This window comes from Tinamus guttatus, unplaced genomic scaffold (genome assembly GCF_059628265.1).
Source record: "Tinamus guttatus ecotype Peru unplaced genomic scaffold, ASM5962826v1 Tinamus_guttatus_pri_ptg000052l, whole genome shotgun sequence".
In the NCBI taxonomy this organism is placed as follows: Eukaryota; Metazoa; Chordata; class Aves; order Tinamiformes; family Tinamidae; genus Tinamus; species Tinamus guttatus.
This window is the reverse complement of record NW_028288586.1, coordinates 1,299,368-1,312,076: the sequence shown is the minus strand read 5'-3', so window position 1 is coordinate 1,312,076 and position 12,709 is coordinate 1,299,368.

Below are 12,709 nucleotides of genomic sequence, written 5' to 3'. Positions count from 1 at the left end.
GCAAAATTTTTGTATCTTGAAGCCAAATAATGTGTATTGACTATGGCATTTTTGTAAGAATAATCAGATTAGAACTCAGCCCCGAAGCACATTGCTACTATTTACTTTGTTCTGCGAACTACTGATGCTAATAGGAAATGTTCTTAATTATCATTTTGCTGCAGAGCATTAACTTTACTATTAAATTAAAATGTCATAAAAATTATTGTCAACTTAAAATAAATGAATGCATATGACAATTATTATGTCTTATCTACTTAAGAACAAATACAACTTTTTGGTTGGATACTGAAGAACAGTCGTTGCATCAATATTATTTCCTAGAACTTGAATGTAGACATGCACTCAACTCCACCATAAAAGAGAAAAAAAACTTGCTGAACAAAACAACATTTGTTAAGCAGTTTTAATGATCCATCTATAATTTCAAAATAGAACAGTCATCATGAAGCTTGTCTTGTTTCATGAATTTGCAGAGTTCCTGTTAAAGTTCATTAAAAAATGCATGAATGCAATCGGACTTTCACAGTCCAATTTAATTCTCTTTAGAAAATGCCTACCTAGAAGTTAAAACATGCTATTACCTGGCAGTATGCATGAAATCTCCATAATAACTGGGCACACCTTGCCAATTTTAATTACTTAGATGGTGACAACTGTAGGTGGCAGTGAACAGTTACGAAGAAATAAAGGGCTATAACCACTGCTCTTTCAGGTGTAGCATCTAAATGTCTTGGAAGACCATAGGAGAAAATGAAAGCAGACTTTTTTGTGGATGGTGTCTACAAGGAAAGAGCAACTTTTTGAGGAAAGTGCTTTTTTTTTTTTCCCAAAAAACCCAGATCCTTAGAGATTCAAGCTTTGAGAGGTGAGGATAAAATACTATCCTGATGCTCTAGAAAAGAGCATCATACCATTCCAGATTCTGAATGAACAGGCAACAACAGAGAAGAACAACTTTAGCTAGAAATTACAAATGGTCATGTTAAAAATATCTAGTGTGTAGAAAGTTCAATCTATTGAAAACTTCATAAATACCTATTCTGATTAATACCATCTAATGTGTATGACTGTGTGTGCATGCATACATATGCATTTACATGGATAAATAAATACATCTTGATTATTTACCTTTGGATAAAGAACACAAAAAATTGTGCAAAATTTTTGTCGCAATTTGCACATTAATGAATAGAAACATTCATGCATCATACATAATTTAATACACTAAAGCATGAAGCATCTGTTCACTGTAGTTAGAATTCTCATGTCCTCCACATGCCTATTTCTCACTTGTTAGAACCGAAGAACACTGAGATAAATTGATATTTCTTTAAGAAAATGAACAGGTGCTGGAGTTTATCATAGTCTTTATCAATTTTAGAAGAGCATAATGAGTTTGTCTTAAGGGCTTTATTTTTTTACAAAATGCAAAAATTCCTTGCCATTTATTCCGTCCTCTGCATGATATGTAGTATATAACTGCCACTGCATTCTATAAATAAAACATGTCCATAAATACTTCATAAACAAGATAGCTCTGCATAAGCTTGTGAATATGATAAGAGTTTGTTAAAAAAGGAGAAAAAAAAGAAAAAGAGAAAAAAGAATCTGTGCCTTTTTTATTTCTTTTCTTTTTTTCTTTTTTTTGGTTGTACAGGAGACTCTGCTTGATTTCTTAGTAAGGAAATCATGAAATAAAAGAAATGTGGCTGAAGAAGAGATGACATGATAGAGAAAAAGATGCCCAGTGCCTAATTCCATGCTCTTCTTCCACTTTTGCAGTTGTTTATGCCAACATATATTATATGGAGAATCAATATGCTAATATTCTTCAGTTCTACAGTAAATTAGATCTTTTTTGGCTGTGAGTATGTTTTAAAACCTTCAGAATGGAGAAAGCATCCTGTCCCTTCATCTTAAGGAGTAACTAAGCCTGCTGACTGACAAAGAAATTGTTTATCTCGTTGTTACCTAGTTAAGGGTAAAATGACATATTTTTCAGATGCATTATAATTGCAATAGGTGAATGAAAATGCAAAAAAAAAAAAAAAAAGCATTTCCCTCTCTCAGTCTTTTATCACCAGGAATATAGAAACTAAATGAAATAGGATATCAGTAGTCTAAATAAGGGCTCTCCTAGGACACACCTATCATGCCAGATTTGTATTAGGAACCTGTTGCTAAGCACCAAAATACAATCATATTGACACAATTAAAATTCATTAACAAAAATCACAAGAAAAATTTGTGTTTTATTCCTGTGCATATATTTGGGTAGAGTCTTTTATTAAATAGTCATTAGTCATATGACAAAATGCATAGTATTTGGTAAGTATTTGGTATGATAAAAGCCACTTAGGACTTTTGAAATGGATATAACCCAAGGTGAACTTTAACATCTGCTACATTATTTTTTAAAAGTTGGTTATATCATTTGCTTTAAAAATGTATAAACCTCTGTGTGGGTGACAGACTGAATACTTCAGAAGCACGATTGAACAGGAAGGATGTCAAATTGAGTTCATCATTATAATAATGTTAAAGTTTTGTATATTCAGCGGCTTTATATTACCTCAGTGTCATCCTTCCATCAATGTTCATAAACTGTACACATATTAATATGCCTATATTTTTGCATATTATTTTCCTTAATACTAGTTGGCACTATGCAGTCCCTATATTAAACATTCTAAATAGGTTAAAATGTGGTTAACTGAAAACTGTGAAAATAATTGTTATTTAGGTGTCATCATGAAAAGGTGTTTATTTTGGTCTGATCTCTCAGCAGAGATCTGTTCTAGTCTAAACTTAATTCATTTTTTTATCATGAATTGGGATAAGTTATAAAATATGGAAGTGACATGCAAAATATGAACAGGTCAGTCAATAAAGGCTAATGGAACAGTCAGAACCATTCAATAAGCTGAATTCATTGGAAACAAGTTAAAATGCTGCTAGAGTTAAGGAATGCAAATAACATGAGATCATGGACGAGAGTTCCTATCACAATTCTAGAATGATAAGACTACTGAAATGTTTTAAAATCTGAACAGGAAATAATAAATAAAATGAAGGAATTAGCAACACAGATGTTAATATTATTACTATTGAAATAATTTCTGAAATAGTACATTGTGTTCCAGAATTCAAAGAGAACATGGAAAAGTGGGAAATATAGGGAGAAGGGAAAATGAATACATAAGTTTTTGGGAAACTTAAGTGCAACAACTAAAAAGGCTACAGTTTAGAAACTATAACAGGTCAGATTTACCAAATGAAGGGCAGCCCTTTAGAAAACAAAATTAACTGCTGGAACTATTCTTGTGTGATGGAGTTGGCATCACCTGTAAGCTTTAAATATATGTCTTTGTTAAAAGATAGCATTTGAGTCAAAACTTAAGTTTCAGATTACCACAGAAATCACTACCAGAAGCTTCACGGCTAACAAAGTGCTACTAATGTTCTGGCCTGAAAAATGATTTAAGCCTCTGGCCAATTTTTAGATTCTTTATTGTGCTATTATTATTTATTATTATTTTAATATATATATATTTTATATATTCACATATATTTTATATATAATGATATATTTAGGCAGGATGAATTCCTTCTGCAGTAATACAAGTAATAAATAATATAATAATTATTATTATATAAGGTATCAGAAACCAGAAAGATAATACTGAGGTTTTTAAGAGCTTTTAATGTGAAATATTGCCTATAGAAAATCTGAATTTTGACAAAGAGGCAAATGATCAGAGTGGCCAAGGACACTAGGAAGGAAGAGGCAGAATAATCTGATGGGTTAGCAAGAAAGAGGCCTCAGCCTTACTTTGTAGGAGATAGAAGGGGATGGGATGGTCCAAGGTTGTTTCTCCTATTTTAAAAATACCTTATTTAAATAAAACCAGAATAATTAAAAGATGCAAATTTCAATTTGCTTACCAATAAATAACATAAAATGTTGAATTAACAGAAGTCACAATTTAAATTTTCTTATGAAAAAATATATTTAATACTTTATTGTAATAAAATAATATTTTAGTTTCTTATTTTCCATCTTATTAAAAATTCTGTGCTGGGTTTAATCTAGTAAACACTATTTTGACTTGCTAATAAAAGCTTCACATTGACCTAGCAGTACCAGTGTTCAGCACTTGTTTGGGCTTGTTTTGACCTAAGCTAATTTTGCTTTATTTCTGCTGGGATAAAAAATGTTTAGCAGTCAGGTAACAATTGCACAAATTTGCCTGAGCTCTCTGCAACTGTGTGGCATAACATCTATTGTTAAGCAACAGGTAGTAATAACAAGTAGATATTCTATGAAGAATGAACTATCTACGACCCTAGATAAAAACGCAGCACAGACGAGAATAGGCACAAGATGATACCAGAAGCCTCAGACTGTGAACAACTGTCACAGTGGTTAACTGTCACTGAAGAAGTGCAACCCTGTGAGTCACATGAAAATGGTTTTGGAAATAACACAACAAACAGAAAAACACAAGTAGAATGTGGAAAGAGGAACCAGTGAAAAATGAGCAGATAAGCAAACTGTTAGAAACCCAGTAAGAACAACTCCAACCACATCCAAGGTTAAGAAGGAAACATCAGACGAATACCATACTGGCAGGGACCTCACAACTCTGCTAACTGACTTTAAAAGTCCCATCCCATTCTTCTTCAGGAATACTGGTTGCATTGACCCACAGGGACATGGAAAAGTGAACCTAACATTAGAAAATAGGATTATTCCCCAGGAAGTTTCTATGTAGCAATTTTAATAGCATTATTAATGAAGCCTTTCTGTGTAGTTAGAAAATTTGGACTCTGAGTGTTAGCATTGTTGTAATTTGGCTAAAACAATACATTCTTCATACATAGGATGAGTTTTGCTCCCAACAAGCTTTTGTGCCTCACAACAAGAAAGTTGAAAGCTTGACAAATTTATGAAGAAAGGTAAAAGAAGAAAATAATTTGACTGTAGAATCCTGACCAGAAACACCAAAAGGTTTCTTAGACAGACAACTTGAAAGTCTGTCTATAGTCTGGTGTCACTGATCAGATCTGATTGACAGATCATTGTCATTCAGCACCAGTTCCTTGATATTCATGCTGACTTTGCAATAACACTAGCAAGCAGCATCAGCCCTTAATGGTGGAAAATGTCCACTGACAGTAGAGAAGCCTCTAATTCAGCCTGTGATGGTCATGGAAGATTAACATGGCAATATATTTTCTTCCAGCTCAGAAAACAGAATAAACTGCTTTTGTGTCTCTTTACTGCATCTTGAGCCACCTAATAATCTATTTTACTGTACGCATGCCTCATCAGACATTTTGTTTGCCTGTGCATAGGATTCAGATACCAAATGGACATATACTGCAGGGTCAGGTCCAGCTAATGACCAATGTCATATAAGAAAATTTAGTGGCTCCACACCAAAAGATAATTGTGCTTTGGTAGTAAACAAGATTTGCAAAGGCAACCACTGAATTAGAAATCAATGGTTGATGCCTGTTTCCATGCTTCTAACCTACTCTCAACACAGTCTTTATTTGTCCTTACAACTTCAGCTTTTGAGGGGTCTTCTTTCCACACTGGCTGTGTCAACCTAATTATACAAATACTTAAGATAAAGACCTCTCCTTGTCCTACATAGCCACGTTATACAATTGAAATTAATCCTTTGGGAATTTTTGTATTACAAACTTGACCCTGTATGTGCTCGTTTATGTGTGGCAAGGCAACTGCCACTGCTACTGAAAAACCCTTAGCATAACCAGAAAAGACCTCAGTAGTAAATCTATACTAAGGTAGCTACAGAATGCTTAAGTGCTTCTGCATCAAATGCCAAGCTTTCATTCTCTTTTCAATGCTGTGAATAATGCTCTAGTCTAGACAAAAGGTACTGAATGTAGAAAACCTGTTACCATTTGTTTACTTTTTCATTTTTTGCACTGTAATAACGGTAATGATATTTTCTAGCTTATTATTCCCTCTTAAATTATATAAAACTCCAAAAATGTGGAACCACTGGCTTTCATGACTTACTTCCTCAGCAAGTTATTACTTTGGATCTTGAAATTAACTGAAAAAGTACTAAATTTATTTACACAAAATTCCTAATATGGCTTCAGGTTCACTGTCCTCCAAGGTGCGATCCCTTCATCAGTACATTAGATCTGCTCCACGGACCCTACTTACCGCACATACTGGTTATAACTGGGTCCTTGAAAGTTGCACAAGGGAAATTTAGTCCTGTATCTATAGCTCTGTTTTTAGAAAAGTTATTTGCCTTACGAAGAATAAATAGTATGTGAGGCTTAGCTTGTTGTTGTCATTGTATTTCATGGTAGCCAGGCCAAGAAGTTTCATTTCACTCTATGTCCAGGTATGAACTATGCTCTAGATCTACACAAATACTGTAACTATATAGGAAACTCCATCTGATATATATTTGGTCTGGGAAATCAAAAGCAATGAAATGTAAATACTGGACATATCATTCTGCTGTATTCTATAAACTGGAAAACCTAACATACACGAACCATACTAAGTTTGAAGAATATCTTTTATCGAATGCACTGACTGATATCAGTCATTTCTTTTTTAGCATGTGTGAATTTTTCTTCTTCTGTAGTAAACTTACTGTCCCTTTTATTGTACTGAAACAACATTATGCTTGGTTTTTTTATAGTATAATGAAAATAAAAATGTTGGAGGTGAGTCCAACAAGCAAACCTATGTTTACACAGAAATGTGTATTCAATATTCTGTCTGGACTCGGTAAGGAGACAGTAATGACCTGCATCTAATTAGTCTATTAAGACATTTGAATGTTTTTAACATACCAATTTATATAGAATGCCATATTTGATGAAAGATACATTAGCCAGTTATGAATGCCAAATAGCTATCAAAAGAAGAAGAAAAACACTTAACAGTTCTTGAAATAATGTGTCATTTAATCAGGCTATAGGAGATAGCTTCTAGCATAAAAAAAGGGAAACATTTCCAGGTTTCCATGAAAGAGGTCGCTATTTCTGTAATTTAACAGAAAACATAACGTGAAAAAATCCCTCATGAGAGAATGAACCAGTCTAGACCTATAACCAGAAAACCTCAAAGGCATAAAAACTGAGTTACTTTATTGAAGAGAAGCCACATCAGCGTTATTTTCCAAAAGGCATGAAATCTTTACTATCATCTTGTTAGGGGGAAACAGCAGATCAGCTGAAATAGGGAGGAGCAGGCCACTCTGTAGACACTGTGTAGTATTAGAGGTAGCTCTTCCTTCTTTGTCTATTTCCTTTGTGAGACTTTATAATCATCTGACTATTAGGGACACTATAAAAACTGCTTGTAGCTCAGCATGCAATTAAATGAATTGTGATATAAAGTGATTATATGCGAGGCATTTTTATTCCAGGTTATGGCAAATACAGCCTGGGCCTTGAGAAACCGTATGCAGTGTATCACCTCCCAGCATATCTTCCATTGTGTAGAAGGATAACAGGATTATTATTAGAGGTAAAGAGCGGGTACTACAAGAGAAAAATAAATAGTATATTCCAATGTCGAGAGCTCTCTAGAAGACAGAAAAATATTGGCCCTTCAATACTGAAGATCATAAAACAGCTACAGGAGCACAGATGATAGGACTGACCTGAGTTTTTCTAATAAGGTAAACCAAGTTTCATCAACCATGATGAAAAGGTTACAAGTTGCAGTGGTTATAAGTGCAAGATTATCCTCAGAAGACCAGCACCAGCTGAAGCCCTAGGAGGAACCTTTAAACTAGCTAAACAGAGCAACAGCACTAAATTTAACTGGTGTCTGCATCAGAGATTGTCAATCAGCAGTTTCTGTCACCTATTTTATGTAAGGGAAACAAGACATATTTATTAAATACTCAATTCAAAAAATATATGTGCAATTGAACTAGAAAGTAAGGTAGAGTTTGTGTATTAAAAGCATGTATTCTTCATCTTAAAAAAGTCCAAATTTTAGACTACAGAATTATTCTGTAAATATGTTTTGGTGTAGCTACTTCCTTATGGCAAAGTCAAAAAAACAAGTTTATCTACATCCTTCAGAGACAACATAGTCACCTGCTTCAGTAATGTGGTCTAAAATAAAAAAGAAGTCTGTTAGAAGAGTTCAGAGTTCCAAGATTTCTTACAACTGGATTGAAGATATGTATTTGAAATTTATTTGCTTTCAATTATTTTGTCTTGGCCACTAGTTTAGTAAAGGATCTAATTTGCCTGTGACTGAAGTGAGTGCTAACTTTACTTCACATAATACAAGCCTTATGCAACTCTACTGTTGATACCAATCTGCTTATGCTAATTCAAATTGGTCCTCTAATGATGTAAACTAAAACGTTAATCTTGCAAACACACAGATGCCTAACTCAATACATAAGAGCAATTCTGTGATACAGGTTATGCTTTTCACAGTTTTGTGAATATTTGTGTGATTTTGGCCTAAAAACACTTTTTTTAAAAAAGTTTATTGACAAAATGAGTAAATGTGAACACGCCCACTGAAGATACACAACAATTTAAACACAAAAATCAAAGTATTTTCATGTTTTTAAAGCAGGAGTGAATTTGATTTTCTGATTATCTTGGCGTTTCAATAATTTTGTAACCATTGCTTTTGCTTCAAGAGGCATTAATGAATTTTCCTTCGCAGTCTATCTGCAAGGTAGACAGGCTGTACTCTTTTATAACATTTTCTCTACTTCAGGAGTGAGCAGCTGAGACCACAAGTATTTACACCTCTGAAATATCACTTTTTAGCCTGGTCTGAAGGATTTCCTTTAGGTTTACGGCAAGAAAATGACATATTTTATTAAAAACGAAGTCATTTGATTTTAACTTTAAAGTGCATTATTCAACCTCACCTTTCTCCTTTTTTAAAGGTGAGCCTCCTTAACATCCCAATAATGAATGGGAGGAGAGCTATCTTTGCTTGAGAGATGCAATGATAATAATGAAAACCGTATAAAAAAATAAAAACAAAACAAAAACAAAACAGAACAAAACGAACAAACAAAAACCACTTGAATCTGTTCTGCTGGAAAGGAGTAGCAGAACTAGCCCAGCAGCTGTAAAAATCAAGCAGACTGAACCATTTTTAGGCCCCTGAAGTTGGTTTGATTGAGTTCAACCCAAACATGTTATCTTCTATGACATTACAGACTTCTAAAGTGGAGACAATAGCTCATCTTGGCCTAGGAAAAGGTAGGAATTTCTCAAAAAGACAGTAGCCCTCTCTCAAATATTAAAGAGTTAGAGTAAAAACTAGACTAGATTAGATTATAATGCAAGCAGAACAGAACAGGATTCATTGCACTCTTCCACTTTAGTGACCCCAAGTTAATATGAGAGCTTGCTGGGTATATGCCTAAATAGCCTAAAGCCTACTCATTCATGTCTTAAACCCAAATCTAGGATTCACAATACATTGGAATTGAGGATTATTACAGGTGAATTACAGACCACCTTCCTCAAATTCAATGGTTTTGGAAAATATAGAACTTAGAGTAAAATAAATAAATATATAAATAAAAGTGTGTCCTTTTTGCTTTAGTGTTGGGAAAAATACAAAGGGTCTTGTATTTTGTGAAAAAGTTAACTAATATGAATTCTACTAAAAAAAATAGTTCTTACTGTAATCATTTATGAAAGCATTCATTCATATTCTAAAGGAATGCAATGCCTTGAGCTCTTTTGCAAGTTTTCATTATATGTTCTTCAGTGCAATACTGAAATAATGCATTAAGCCTTAAAAATAGCCACAGTGGAACAAGCATATGGGTAATATTCTGGAATACAGCAGACAGAAATAAAGGAAGGAATATCTCATGAAAACTTTCCAAAAGACCTGAAATTGTATTGTCAAACCTGTTTTAGAATAGAGTTTCAATTAGTCAGTATCACCCTGCTATAGAAACACCCAGAAAAAAATATTGCTTTCAGGTTTGTATGTGCGGTCTCAGCAGAGCCATATGGAGATAGATGATCACCTCCCTGCTCTGTTATACTACCATTTTGCTTTGCAAGCTGGTGTTTAATTTGCTGCCCACACACCACTCATTTGGGTGTCAGCACCAAATCTGTTTGTGCCAACTGTGTGTTTCAGTTATTATTCCTTAGAGGTATATGCTTACATTTTCTATAGCTAGATCTCAGCATTGAAGCAGCTTATGTCACAAAGATAACATAATCAAAATTGCAGATCATAAAAGAACAAAGGAAAAATGGTTGAAACATTCATTTAAAAAAAAACAATCCTGAATAATTACAGAGACAGAAATGCACCTTTGATGGATTCATGGTGAATTTTATTTTCTAGGTCTCTGTTTCTTTCAAGTGATCTGACACAATAGCAATATATAGATTTTTTTTTTAACAATAGATTTATAGCTGTTTTCATGGAATCCAATGTGTATTAATTATAATAGTTTTTTCTTATACAACTGCTAAAACACAGATCGTGATATACCTTCATATATCTTCATCAAGATTTATGATAATTTGGCATAGCAATCTCTAATTGCAGTATAGGTGGATTGTTTTTCTCAGAACTGTCGGTACAATATGCCAATACATACTGAAAACATACTGTTCATGCCACAACACTGACAACAAATTCAGGTAATGCCGTTGATGATGCTGTTGATTATATAAAAATCAGATGGTGTTTCAGTAATCTATACAACAGCATTTGATCTTACATAAACATAAATTACATTCTATCACCTTTATTTTTAGTAATAAAAAATTAGTTTCACGTGTTCCAATGTAAGTGTATATCATGAAAGAAAAAGGAAAGAGAATGTCTAATTATTATGTTGTAATTCACAACAGTTTGTTTTCCCTTTTTTAATTCTTATTACTTTTTAAACTACATATTTGCTATCTATATTAACTGAAACATGAAAAGACTAATAACACTGATTCTATTAAATTACATTATGGAGTGATACAAAATAATAATGTCACTTTATTATTCAGAGGCTATAAGTCTGAACACAATAATTTAATTTATCAGTTGATTACATATGGAAGAGAAAAGCTCCATTAAATACTAGGAGGAATTCTGGGCTAGATCTCAGCTGCTATCTAATAATACAGTTCCAGGAACATTAATGGAGCTACAGTGACATATATTGTTTAAGACGAGGTTTATTACATACACAGCTAAAATCTTATCCTTGATATTAAACAGGACTGAAGTTTACTTTGAGTATTTCTTTCATGACGCTAAATGTATAGGTTGTAAATAAGAAGAGAAAGTAGGAGGCATGAAAAAAATGAGAAAAGCATGGCCAAATGGAAGTGGGGGAAAAAAAAGAAAGGGGAAAAATAAATGTGAACTTACGATGTGGGATCAAGTTTTCTCTGTTTTAAGATCAGATATTTTCAGAAATATGGACATTTCCAACAGTAGTCTTCCTCGGGAGTATAACTCTCAATTCTGAAGCTTGTAAGCGAGATTTTTTTTTTTTTTTTTGGTAATCGATGGAAAACTCACATACAAAACATTTCCTTCTAGGCATTGCTGACATGCTAACAGTGCAATACTAGCCAAATGCCATTTGAGTAGATGCTCTTCCCACTGTGTTCTCTCTGATGCCAGTGTTCTGTGGCCACGGCCCTGTCATACCCATATAGCCACCTCAGGCTGTCTCAGATAAAAACAGTGGGCACTATCTGTCTCGCTTGCTCTCCTGCAGAAAGGAGTTACAGATTATGATTTCAATTCCTAGGCCTCAGTTTCCCACCTACAAAACAGTATCTTTTTCCGCTAAAATATAGTGGCAACATAAAATTCCATTATTACTTATTAAACAAAAAGAAACTACTTAAGAAAACCCTTATCTTGTTAGCCAAGTAGCTATGCTACCATTTAGCAGAGAATATATTCATTTTTGCAAATTTTTTACAGAGGAGTATTTTCTCCTTTTTCTTTGAGTATTGCCAATGTTTTCAGGCATTAAGACCATCCTGTTAAAACATTGACTGGAGATTTTGAAAGTTTTTTCTGCAGAACAAAAAGAGCAGGAGCTATTGGTACTGCTGTATATTGAATATATAGGTCAGCAGTACACTAAGTATTTACTCCTGCTATCCAAGTGTAGACCTTTAAAAAGCAGCATTAGCAAAGCTAGAAATTCAGAGGTGGCATCCCACCATTCTTACTGAAGATTATTGACATTGGCCCCATTATGAAAAGAATTCAGCATCAGTACAGGAATAAATACCTCTTTGAAGACAAGTCTGAATGGAATACACTGAAGATTTTTTATGATTATTATTACTATTGCTAGCATAGTGACCTTGCTCCAAAACAAGGGCAGTAAAGCAGCCAATGTAATCAAAAAGGCATTAGAAAACTTCACCTGCACAAAGGAATTACAGCACTTTCCAGCAAATCAGAGAACTTTTAAAAATAGATTACTATCTGCCTGTGGGACTAATGAAAATAATAACCATTTGTAAAACATTTGCTTAATATGCTGATTACTACGTATTACAACCACATTTCTTACTTCTGGATGCATTTTCAGATATGTGGTTTGAACTTTTTATTTCTTCACTTTAGATTTAGGAGATAAAAGGCTTCTTTTTTTTTCATTCTGATAAGCTTCAAGTGGTTATTTTGGTGTTCCTTTTATCAGTCCTATGA